Below are 13,159 nucleotides of genomic sequence, written 5' to 3' on the forward strand. Positions count from 1 at the left end.
GCATCCGGATCAGATGCCCGAGCCACCTCAGCTGGTTCCTCTCCATGTGGAGGAGCAGCAGCTCCACCCCGAGCTCCTCCTGGATGACCGAACTCCTCACCCTATCTCTAAGGGTGCGCCCAGCCACCCTGCGGAGGAAACTCACCTCAGTCGCTTGTATCCGCGATCTCATCCTTTCGGTCATTACCCAAAGCTCGTGACCATAGGTGAGGGTGGGAACGTAGATCGATCGGTAAATCGAGAGCTTCGTCTTGTGACTCAGCTCCCTCTTCACCACGACGGTCCGATACAGTGACCGCATCACTGCTGCTGCTGCACCAACCCGTCTATCAATCTCACGCTCCCCTTTTCCCTCACTCGAGAACAAGACCCCGAGATACATGAGATGGACATTCTCTGTTCTGTTTATTTTATTTTATTTTTTTGGAACAAGTTCTACTTTCACTGCCTCTTATCATGCTGTGCTCCACCACTCCAATTACATTACCTTCATTTCATTGCAATCTTATTTAGTTATTGTTGACAAGAAAAACGAGCACTGACTGACATGATGAGGAACTATTTTTCAAAAAAAAAAAAAGTTCATTTTAACATTAGACATGAGTCACATGATCAGAGAAGAACACAGCATGCGTGTGAAATCATTCAGTGTCTTAACGAAAATATTACCCTTAATTTTATTTTTAAAGTTACATATTATTAAATGTCACATTTTTTCTCTGGAAAATGAAAAACAAAAAAAATCTATCAGCGCAGTTTCTTGATAGTTGTTGGGCTTTTTTCCAACTTTTTACGTCCATCAAATCATATGATGTAGTCTCCTTCATCATGGATGTTCTAGTTATTATATCACATAAACATAATGCATCTAGGCATTGAAAAATTAGTTACTCTTTTCTGTAATGAATTAATAAAAATAATATCTTAAAGTTTATTATCTTTTTAAAATATAAGTAAAAAATAAAATGAGCACACATTTTGTCTGATAATGAAACACAAAATGTGACCAAAACAGGAATTGGAAATATGAAAAATTTAAAAAAATTATATTAAATGGATAAAAGTATATACAAATCAGAATGGACCTGATGTGGCTCACCTGATACAGCAGGGTATTTATTTATTTTCATCTTTCCCGGCAGGAGCACTGGCTTTATATTGAACAGACCGCAACATATCTCTTCAGTTATATGTGTGCAAATGTGTCCTGTTTAGGATTCTTTAGCTTCTTATTGTCTTAGGTTTTGTGAGTGAACTCAAGCAATCTAAGCTTCTATACTGTTTGATTCTTCGCTTACAAGAGTTCAAGGAAACAGCTTCAAGCAGTGCTGCGATCCTTATCAATTATACACGAGAACACCAGCTGCAGCTCAACCATAAATGTGATTTAACTCAACGGTTGTATTGAAGCAGTTCTTTGAGTCATTTTCTTTTTATTTCTCGAGGGAAAAAACACTGCGTCTCTTTTCGCGTTTCAATGTCTTTGGTTTCCATTAGTTAGTGGAACCATCAGTCTCCATCAGGAACCTCTCTCCACTTGTTTGCCTCCAAATGCAGCATAGTTAATGGCTACTACCCAACGACTAAAGGGTTACACTGATCTAAGTGACCGAGAGAGAAATAAATGAACTGAAAACACCATTGAAGATTCAAATACTTATTGGCTGTTAGGCTCAAATAAGAGGGGACTTGAAGGAAGACGCTTCGTATCAGTATTTCCAAATGGGAGTCAGAGTTCTTCGTAATCCCTTCAGGACTCTCTTAAATCTGTCTGTGATTATACCCCACACAGTCCACAGGGCCCGGCCCAGACCCAGAACATGTGTTCGAACACTTCAACTGGAGTTTCCACGTTAGCTCTGGCTCCCAGGATGAACTGTGATCCCGGATGGTTTTATATCCCCAATAAAAAATCCAAGTGGCCCATTGAGTTGAAAGTGTGTGTGATGTATGCCACAATCCAGGAAGGCCAGATCCACGGCGTTAGGTTTCGTCCTTTAATGTGAGGCTACGTTTTTTATGGCGCAGGATATATGGCTTAGCTACTCTCTTTAATCGGCATCTCCAAAAAAAAAAAAAAAAAAAACGCCCAAAAAACAGATATTTTTTAATGTGTCGGAACTCAAATGTTGCAATGAGCAGTGAAGAAAACGTGAAGAAAAGCAAAAACAAAACAAACAAAAACTGCTGTTTTACCTCCTCTCCCTCATCTGAGTGGAGCCTCTCCATGTGTCCTAACCACACTTTGACTGTAAACTTCTAAACAAGCTGTGGAAATAATATTTCTGATTGTAAACAACATGGGCGCCAGCATTACTATCCTACAGAGGTGTCAGTCACCACCATGATTCTATCCTGCCTGCACTCTCTTCTTCACCTCCCTTGGTCTCTGGCTGTTTCTCCTGCACTACTCCCTTCCTGCTTCTTATTCAAACACACAAGTATTGTGTTTAGCTTCTCATGGTGTTCATTTCCGTTCTTCCACCTGGTCCTTAGTCTCAGCAAAAAATCTCTGCAACATCAAAGACCTTGAGGTCTCAACTCTAAGCTTGCCTCTTGACAGTATCACCACATTGAAGTCCTGTGTCGTACCTCAAACACTGCAAAAGCAGATGAGATCTCCAACACTCTATCATCCTCCAATACTTTCTGTGAGGTTCCGGCCTGGTCCCCCGAAGTCGACCCTTCAGGGTTTACCTTGTACCTCTGAGTAAGACCATTTAAAGTGGATGTGAAGTACCCGTCTTGACACATTTCTGAGAGTGGGACAGAAGAAGTGCTTGGGAGAATGTGACAGAAGAGCTACTTCTGTGAAGCTGAGCCAGACTGCGGTCACGCAGTAACTTATCGATCAACTGGTTTGAAGAGATGCACACAGAAATGGGCCGAGATAAAAGTAGAGGTGCAGTGCAGCAGGAATTCACTGACGTCATTTCTCAGCGTCTTAGTAGTTGGTGAAAACAAAGTTGTTGTTTTTTTACTGTTGACAAAACCTGCGACTGGTCCAACAGCTTTAATAACATTTATGACATTACAGCCAGAGTATAACAATAACACAACTTTTGTTTATTTGGTTATGTGTTTTTATGTATTTTATCATTTGAAAACGTGACCTTTATAAAGTTAAAGAATGAAGGACAATATCAAAAATAAATGTCCCAAAGAGTTGCTCACATTTTAATAAATATATCTTCATTTATGTAAATAATTGAAAAATATCGAATATAGATGTATATTCTGTGTATTAAGCAAGACAAAATTCAAAGTTAAATAAATACTGAAACACAACCTTAAAAATGACAATAAATATATTATGAAAAGGATGGTATTTTCTCTTTACTTTTCGTTTAGGCTTTGTTCATTGGAAGAATTAAAAAAATAAATCAATGAATGTATTTATTTATTTTCTGTCCAGGTGTGGAGGAGGCTCAACTTTGGTGACTACGATGAAGTTATCAGATCTTGGACCAACACTCATCTAAATGGTTGAGGCAGGGGTTTTCAGACTCCTCCCTGGGAGCACTTCAGTCTAAACATGTCTGCTCACCAGCTGGTGAACCACTTGCACGTAGGTGACGTTCTTTCTTCATGGCGTGTCACGTCCTCATTTCCCTGAACGACATTCATTTTCATTGATTCAACTGCATTTTCAAGACGCTAGAAATAAAGAAAAGTCAAAGCCCCCCAATAAAACCATCCGAATGATGTAAGTCGGATCAATACTGTCGAGACAATGGGATCACAGAGCACTTGAGAAATGAAACAGCTTTAAAGGCATTTGGGGAGAAATGTTATCAGACGTTACTCATGGTTTTCATCGAAGATTACTTTAGGGTGGAGGATGATTTGGGGATTTTCGGTTTATTGATATCACCAGTTGGAAGTCTTTTTTCAATTGGTCCCTGTAAACATAAATAATGACTTGCAGAAAAGAAACAAGGGAAATCAATAGCACTATTAAAATCCAGCGAATGCATATCATTTAGCGTAATATAAATCACACATTAGTAGAACATGGAGTCAGATGACATCACTGTTGCCTTATTGATTCCACATATTCTACAGCAGTAAAAAGCTGACACAAAGTAGCTCAGTTCATTTATAAAGAACACTGTTGTCTGCCTTTTACAAGCTCACTTTCTATTTTATTCATATTGAAGCAATGTGTTTCTGTGCTATTCATTTTTAAGCTTTCATCCAGGGTAAGTTCTTCTCACGACCAGCGATACCCAAGGATTGACTTTGCACCATTTAATAGCAGCGTTATTATCAGTGCTTGAGAAATGACAAATGCACTGTCTGCTGTTCTGTTTATTTTATTTTATTTTTTTGGAACAAGTTCTACTTTCACTGCCTCTTATCATGCCGTGCTCCAGCACTCCAATTACATTACCTTTATTTGATTGCAATTTTATTTAGTTACTGTTGACAAGAAAAACAAACACTGACTGACATGATGGGAATTATTTTTTGAAAAACATTGACCAAAAGCAAAGAGATATAATTGGGAAAATGAAGATATAAAAAAATGAATTAATAAGGAAAGTTTTGAAGTAAAATAGTGCTTATAGTTTATATTTAAGCGGAAACCTTTAGAGTCCAATGCTAAAAACAAAATGTGTCAACATGAAACACATTTAAAGAGAAAGAAAATACTGCCCCCTTAACCCCGCCTCACCTCCCAAAAAGGGATTAATGAAGCTCATTTTAGCATTTTGACATGATTTTTAACATGATTTTTAAATAAATAAATTATAACTTGAGTGTATTTTATTCAACAAAAAGTGAAATTATAAAAAAAAAGAGAAAATATGTCAAGATTGAACTAAAAATATTAACCTGAACTATGGTTAACAAAACAAACAAAATAGAATGTTTTCTAAAATTAAATCTTGAATTTTTTTTTTTTTTTTTTTAAGTACACAAATGTACAAGAGCGGCAACAGAAAACATGAAATCCTCCTTGGCCTGCAGCAGAGGTGGGCAATTAAATTTCCTAAGGGGCCAGGTTATATATTGTGACCTTTGACAGGTGCCGTCAAACCCAAAAAAAGAGGCTAAGAGAAAATTGAATATAAAAATCAAGCGGTGTGATTATGAAATTACACTTTAAAAATGCACATAAAATGTTGGTTTGTTGTGTTTTATTTAATTTAAACCACATTCCAATTAAAGATTCTGAATGTGTCTCATACATTTCAAAATCTACTTTGAATTCTGATGTATTTTAAGGGAGAACAAATACTCTGAAAATAGCCTACGGAAAAGACGAAAAATAATCGAACAAGAAAGTTATGTTTCAGTTGCATCGTAATGAAAGAAATTAAAAAAAAAAAACAAGACAAAAATGTCACAGTCAACAACGTCAGTTTTATAGTTGCACTCTGACTTCACGAGTGCCACATAAATACAGTCAAAGGGCCGCGTTTGGCCCCCAGGCCGCACTTTGCCCAGGTCTCACCTACAGTTTTGAAATAAAATTGGTGAATAATAATGTGATGGAGTCCTCTATTATAGATGATTATTGTGAGTTTACGGTGAAACAATATGGCGGCACCCATCGATGTGGCAGCGGATACATGAATGTCAGCATCACAACTGAGTCTTGAACAAGCAGACGCTTGAATATCCCAGTTTCAGTGTCAGGTCAGCCCGCTTTGTTTGCGTTTACTCTGATGACTAATCTCCTACATCCCAAACTTTGCAAACCATGTCGGGTTAAAGTCCTGACAGGCTCTGAAGTGTTCAACAACAGCGCACATGATGAACGCTAAATCCCTGTCATATCTGCTGCCCACACGACAAGCTGAGCCGACTGCACCTGTCAGATAGCATATGTTCATCTGTCCACTTTCTCTCTGTGATCGCGCTCGTCTTTCCCATTCGTCCTCTCTTTGTTACTTGTTAATTTCCTCCTGCGAGGCTCAGCGACAGAGAGGTAGTTGCTTGAGGTGGTGCATTTTTCTCCATCCACTCCACGAGAGTGGAGCCTTCAGCAAACTGAATAATGCAGCAAGGTGATGTTTTAATTGACGCATGTGGAGGATTGCAGAGTTCACATTTGAAAAGCTGGTAATTAAAACCTCCTGACAGCACGACAGGCCCTTCAGAAAATGTCCCCTTCCTTTTGGGAACCATTTCTCAAGCTTTTATTTCTGTCAGAAAGAGGACGAACCGGGAGCATGTGAGTCTGTTTACATTTAAATGATGGATTTAAATGTAAAAGTCAACCTAAATTAATGCATCAGTGAGACGACTAGTGACTTGATTCTTTTCAGAAATAGGAGCAGTCGCACCTATAATAGTAGCAATGTTTACCTGTAGAATTAGTAGGAGCTGTCATGTCCGCACTTTAACCTGTTTTGTTTTTCTATTGTCTGTATTTTCTCCACGTCCCTTCCTCATGCTTTTATTCCGTTACTCCCTGTGGTTTTCTGTTTCCGCTCCTCCTACCCAACTTCACAGGCATACGCAGCTGGCGCTCATCTCCTCACCATCCTTCCATGGATATATTCCTTCCGACGTCAGCTACGTGTGCCAGATGGTAGACTTCGACTCTCCACTCAGGTACCTCTTACAAGACTTCCGTGATCTTGCTACAAACCCTTGATCTTTCTAAATTCACAACTCTTTGTTCTCACGTCCTTCCTCGCTACTTCTTCGTTTGTTTCCCAACCATCCATTCAACCCGTGTGTGAGCAGTTTTAATTCTCACTTTTTAGTTAAAATAGCACCGAGCACTTTCAGTTGCCACCTTGTCGAGCTTAACTCCGAGTGTGTTTTCTGTTCTCCCAATTTTAAGGCTTGTGAATTCTAATCCGCCTTTCTTGTGTTCCAGATTCTTCCCCGTTCCCAGTCCGCGTTTTGGTTCCCGGCGTCCTTAGTTCAGAGTTACTTGTCTGTGCATTTATTTATTTGTATTTATCGATTCAATTGTTAAATCTAATCTCGTTGTCACGTGTCTGTCGACCAGTACCAACTGTCGACCAGTACCAACTGCACTTGGGTCCGTCCTTGGGTCCGCAGTACAATAAGGCTGTGTCCCACCCTAACACTGGTACTTAACACTAGCACTTGGTTTTGAGTGCCCTCCACAATAAAGTGCCCTCCGACAACAAAAGGAAATGATTGACGTCCCTAAGAAATGGGACAGCACTTCATGACGCCACACGTAAAGACAAAGTGTCATTGGCAGTTGTTGAGTTCCATTTCCTGCATATTGATTGTTGGAGATGTTTTGGAAATGCCAGCTCCAACATTTATGCAACCTCTTGATCATCTCACTTGGTTTGGTGAACCAACAGAGAAGAAATGGGCAGAGCCAAGGCCGGATTCGCCGCTATGTTGCGGTGATAGATCTGTTAGCGGTATGACAATGTTAATGTAAGCCTGGATGCTAGCTCACTGTTTGTTAAGAAGAAATAAAAACATACTGTTGTACTTGTTCATGCTGTCGGACACGGTAGAACATTTGGGTCGCTAACGTGTGATACAAGAGAAAGTAAACAAACGGAAGAGTAGTCCTTGTCACTTAAATGACCCTGTTGTCCTATGCAACATTGTTTTTAAATACAGTACTCTGGTTTCCTAGAAATCTGTCCACACTTCATATTCCCACTTTGTTTCGACTCATCTCCGGCTCCCCCTCGGTTTGAAGGGATCATTTCAAGTGGTGAACGTCGAGTGCCCTCGGTCTTTTGAGTATTGGGACACATTACACATACACGTGAACACGTGAAACCGAATGTTAGGGTCAAAAACAAGTGTTTGGGTGAGAAATTTGACACAGCTTAAAAGCTAGCCATATCAATAGTGGTAGTTGTGGGAGTACTGAGAGTGGTAGTCGAACCAATATCATAAACGTGAGCAATAGTTGCAGTGCTAGCTATATAAATAGCAAATATCCGTGGCAGTTGAGATTGTAATAGTGAGGGTTGAGGTAAAAGTTGTCAAAGCAGCAATAACATTATAACCATCAGCAGAAGAAGTAAGAAGGCACTATCAGCGTTAGTTGAAGGAAAAGTTTACGCAGACTGAACCAGAACTTTTAAAAGAGCCATTTCGACTCACTTTCGTTAAACTAATCCACAACCTATTGTTCACAACTGTTTTATGGATATTCTTGTCTTAATGGCGGCTGACGGACCCAAGTGCAGTTAGAGTTGGTTGACAGAGGACTCGGAGACAAGATTAAATTATACAATTTAATCGAGGGAGTTTACAAATAATATGCACAGACAGACAAATAACTATAACTAAGGGCGCCGGGAACCAAAAACGCGGACCGGGAACAACACACAGAGAAAGGGGGAAAATCTGGAAAACAAAGAGAGGCGGATTAGCAATCAACGACCTACTATAAATGGGAGAACAGAAAAACACAGACCCAGAGTTAAGCACAACGCGGCGGAGACAAACTGAAAGCGGTTGGTGGTGGTGACTACACACAAGCACACAAGGGTTAAACTTCACAGATTGATCTAACTAAAAAGTGAGACTAATAAAACTGCTCACAACGCAGATTGAATAGAAATAGGAAGGAGGCGAGAGTGAAATGAGGAAGAGCGAGGGAGAAGAGTTACGGCTGAATGAGGATTCGAGCGCGCAAGGAATTTGGAAATAGCAGGATTAGAAGCAAGATCACGGAAGTCTTGAAAAAGGTACCTGAGTGGAGACAATTCGCTACCATCCGGCACATGTAAGAAGAATATATCTGTGGAAGGAGAATTAGTGGAATGACCGGCAGCTGCGTATGCCTGTCAAGGTGGAGGAAAAACAGGAAACGGAAACGAGGGAGAATAACAAAGCAAAAGCACAAGTAAAGCACGCGGAGGAAATACAATAAAAACAGACGGGATTAAAGTGCGGATATGACAACTGTCTTAGTTAATGTAGCTCTAAGCATAACACGCCCGGATAACAAACCTGTAGACAAAGGAGAGTAGAGGTGTATAAACCCTATAATGGCATTTGACCATATAGAAAAGGAAAGTGTGCAAGTAGGATGCAAGCTGAACTATGTAGGTCCTCAGCTATCATGGCATCATCCACAGATTTGGCACAATTGTGTTGAATACGTTGTGTTGTGTCGGCAAAAAATAAATACAAATTTTCCAACATCAGTGGAAAATTAACAATAAATGAATATATAAACCCATAAATAAGGTAAAGATGAGCCAATAAATTAAAATAGGACACTGGAAGCTGGCACAATGTTCAAGACATCTCTGGTGTAGGTCTGCTGACTTGCCACGGAATGAAGAAGAAGGTGATGTCATCAGTCAGGTTGACGCGTTTATTTAGCCAACTGTGTTTCCTTTTGGCAGCTGATACTCGAGCGGCCATTGACTGATGTGTCGGAGGGTTGACCTTGTGACACTCTGACATTTAGGAGTGACTCACAGGAGGATTCAGGCTCAGGAGCAAAAAGTCAGAGGTCAGCATCGGTGCCAGTCATGGCATGATCCATGTAGAGTTGCTGCAACAGGACAGCGACGTCTGCGTTGTCAGCATGTTAACATGCACCTTTTAGGACCACACGGTTAATCATGCTTCAATATTAATCTGCTTTGTTTGTGGGAGATATATTGTATGGAATAACTATTCAATTGAATAAATGAATATGTTTCATTGTTTCCTGACACAGAAACTACTCATGCATTGTTGTTACACATGAAGTACTTTTCAAATAATTCAGATTGTTTTAACTGCATATTTCACATTTTACTGCACTTTTTTTAGGTTTATATTGATACAACAATGGCTCCATCCAGATCAGCGTGTTGAAACAAAAGACTAGTAAAAGTACATTTAAGCTCATATAACCATAGGGATACAGATACATAACAATGGTGGAAATTTCTCCGTCGTCCAGTCGTGAAATATTTAACAGCCTCACCGACCACCGCCTCCTACAGCACTGCCTCTGTTTCCTCTCTTGTGCAAGAAGTACATTAACAATGCCTCTTCCAGAGTTGTTTGTTGTCATAAACTTCTGACTGTGGGCTGCTTCCTCTGGTGGATATATTGGCGAACAGCAACTTAAAGAACGCATGGAAGCATGTGAATGGTGACAGGTACAATTGCGTATGTGAAAGAGAGGCCACAAGGCCCCCCACAAGACGCTCCAGTCACCTTAACTGGCTGCTGTTATTGCTGAAGAGCTGCGTCTCTACTGGATGACTGAGCTCCTCAACCAACATCTGAGAGTGAGACTGTTTTAAGCAAAATGACTATCTCTGTGCCAAGCTGATAAACGCCGTAAGCTACACCAGCAAAATTCAAGTTCAAGAGGGAATTCTCACTATTGCAGTTTCATATTAATGTCAATATCCGTGTCAATTTTCAGGTCGACAAACCAAAGAAGACAGGACGTGAATGACACTCGTGTTTGCGATTTGAATATTATAAGGAAGTCAGACTAGAGTTCCTAACTGAACTGATACAGAGTTAAGTGATTCGCACCTCCCTGAAGTGATGAGAGTGAAATATGAACAGCCACCATTGTCATCCTCTTAAAGATGCGTTTGCCGAGGTATCAAAGAAATTGCGAAGGAGAAAGGAGGATGCCTTGATTTGAGAAATCAAATTAAACTTATGGCAATCTTCATGAATAATGCATCCGGCATTTATTTGCTCTGCAACTGTAAAACTTTGTCCTGGTGCCAAGTCTCAGCGCTCTCTGCTCTTTGCCTCTACAGCAGCGATGATGGATGAGGATTTAAAGTAAACTAATTAAAACTGAAAAGGAGAATGAATTGTGACAGTATTTCATCCCATCAATCCCATAATGGTGCCAGAGTCAAACTAGTTTTTACCATGAAAAAAATTAAAAGCATAAATCAAAAGACGTGGAGGCTCCTAAAAACGAGGCTGCGACTGAAAGTTATTGTTCTAACAGGATGACAAAATCATTAGAATCTAATTTATGACCTGGGGGCACAGACTTTCCTGTGATCTAGTGTCGACGTGTCGCTGTAATAACCCTGTCATCGCTTCTCCCCCTCATTCATTCAGAGGCGCTGGCAGGAAATACGATAATTCAGACTGCACACTTTGGAGGAAAGATGACCACCACGGTACATTTTTACACTCGACAAAATTCATTACCGGGAAGAGAAACAGATAACCAGTGAGGGTACGAGTCTGTGGTGGCAAGGTGACTCAGTGGAAAACCTCCTGTTTTCAAAATACGCTGTTTAATAGGGCTTTACAAAAGACCGACATTTAACAGTACAGATTTCCCTTTGATATAAAGTGACCAGTATCGTGAAAGGTTCATGATTTAAGATTTAAATAAAAATAAAACTCGTGAAGGTTCATTCACAAAATAAAAATCACCAGAGTAAGGGGTGCTACTCACTGGTAGGTTGGCACAATGTAACTCAATGCCACAATAGATATTCGGCAGCCGCCCACTTGCCACCTCCCTGAACTCATTGGACTATGTGTATTTGTTCGATAAAGAGTATTTAAAATGGCATTTCACTATAAAGCTGGACTCATGGTGGGTTTCAGTCGTCCTCAGAACAGGGAAATTCCCAGCTCCTCACGTGACATCACATTTCCTGGGTGAATTCTCTTCCCCACAAGTTTGTTGGCTTCTCCATGTAAGTGTATGTAGTGTCACAAGTGACAAATGGTGTGAAAATGGGCCACAATTTGCAGAGTGTATGTGTCCTGTCCGTGTTCCGAGCGTTTATTTTGTTGTTCCCCAGTTGTTTTGTTCCTGTTTCCTGTGCTGCTTGTCGCCCCTCCTCCAGCTTTGCTGGCATACAGGGAGCAAATCCGCAACCAAGCCCCCTGATTCTTACGCCTTGGTTCCAGATTGTTGTGCCAAAGGTTTGCATCGCGTCTTACGGTTCAGTTCCCCATCCCCTGTAGTATTCTCGTGTTCACCAAGGTGTTCTCTTTCTCCATCATTTCATATGTTTGCCCTAATTCTTGTCGTGGACAACAAAGTTCTCAGTTTAATTCATCCAAAGATTTTTGTTTCATTTTACTCCAGCACTAGAAGATGGATGAAAAAAGTTCCGAAGGATTTAACTTCTTGTCTGAGCATGACTAGTTTGAGTCGTGAAACTCTTCTCTGTGTGCTGCATGGATCCCGCTGTTGCTGCTTGCTGCAGCCGCCAGAACAAATGGCAAATGAGCCAACAAACACCCTTCTTCATCTTTCAAGATAATAGTTATCCACAGTTAAGGAGTCGCCCCATGAAGTACATCAGTCCAATGTTTAGCCAGTGGTGCGTCATGAAGCCTATAATCCTCTGCAGGTGTATGAACGAACATTTGTGATGTCTGGATTGCTGATCCGCTTTCGTCTGGGCAATGTATTTTGTTATTTTATTTAACGTTATTTTCACAAAAAATCACAATTTTCCAACCACCGCCATGTCATAGTCTGCATTTGATTTCACTCCATAACAGCATTAAGATTAAAAGTAAAGAAAAAGTAAAAAGTTTCTTATCTATTTTCAATATGGATTTCATTTGTTTACATCTGAGACGCCAGTGTGATGGATGCCCTGAGACTTCAGGCAAGCAAGTAACCCGAGGCTGCTCTCTTGAGCCATCTCAGTGTTCACGTTCAAATCACTGCTGAAGAAAGTTGTCAGGATTTAGACATTTTATCACTAACTTTGTTATGAGTTGGAGTGGTGGAAGTAACTCATTGTTTCAGTGCAACGGACACTTTGCTTAGCTGTGTGTTCCAACAACCCTCTGCACCTTTGTAAGGAAAAAAAAAAGCCGTATTAAAAACCTACCAAACGGTGTGAAAATAACAAGATCAGTGAAATAGCACCTCCATTCGAAAAGTCTTCATTTCCGCATGTGTGAATTATTAGAGTAGCACGTCTCATCATGGCGTGAAAACTGAGCACCATCCCGCTGAGCTGTTTCATTCCCACTGTGTTGCCCGCCGAAGCGGAGAACGTTGCTCGAGACATTCCTGAGACTCACACAAGAGCAGCAGCATCGCGGTAAACACGGAATAGAAAAAGCACAAGTTGTGAAGCATATTCAGGTCAGATCCTTCTCACTTCAAAGTACAGGCTTTCATCTTGAGGATGTCACAAATTTTCTTCAATTTTAGCATGTTGTTCTTCTGACAAGAGGCTTATGATCAATCTTCCAAAAGATCAAGAGTGTAAATGTT

Source organism: Synchiropus splendidus, chromosome 7 (genome assembly GCF_027744825.2).
Source record: "Synchiropus splendidus isolate RoL2022-P1 chromosome 7, RoL_Sspl_1.0, whole genome shotgun sequence".
NCBI classification, from domain to species: Eukaryota; Metazoa; Chordata; class Actinopteri; order Syngnathiformes; family Callionymidae; genus Synchiropus; species Synchiropus splendidus.